Genomic DNA, 232 nt, shown 5'->3' on the forward strand with positions numbered 1-232 from the left:
CCCGCCGCGCCCGGTCCCGCTGCACCGGACTCGGCCGCTCCAGACCCCGCTTTATTAGGAACCAACCCGCGACGTACAAATCACCCGAGCGCCAAAGAGAGGTCCCGCGAAGCGCTACGTACAGAGACCAGAGTGCGCCACAAGGGGCACGGGTACCACCGGCTCCCCGCCACCGTGCTCCCGGGGAGCAGAGCTCCTCGCCCTCCATCAACCCGTGCCTTCAGGGCCCAGC

The sequence above is a fragment of the Nestor notabilis genome, unplaced genomic scaffold (genome assembly GCF_000696875.1).
Source record: "Nestor notabilis isolate BGI_N333 unplaced genomic scaffold, ASM69687v1 scaffold22935, whole genome shotgun sequence".
Classification (NCBI taxonomy): domain Eukaryota; kingdom Metazoa; phylum Chordata; class Aves; order Psittaciformes; family Psittacidae; genus Nestor; species Nestor notabilis.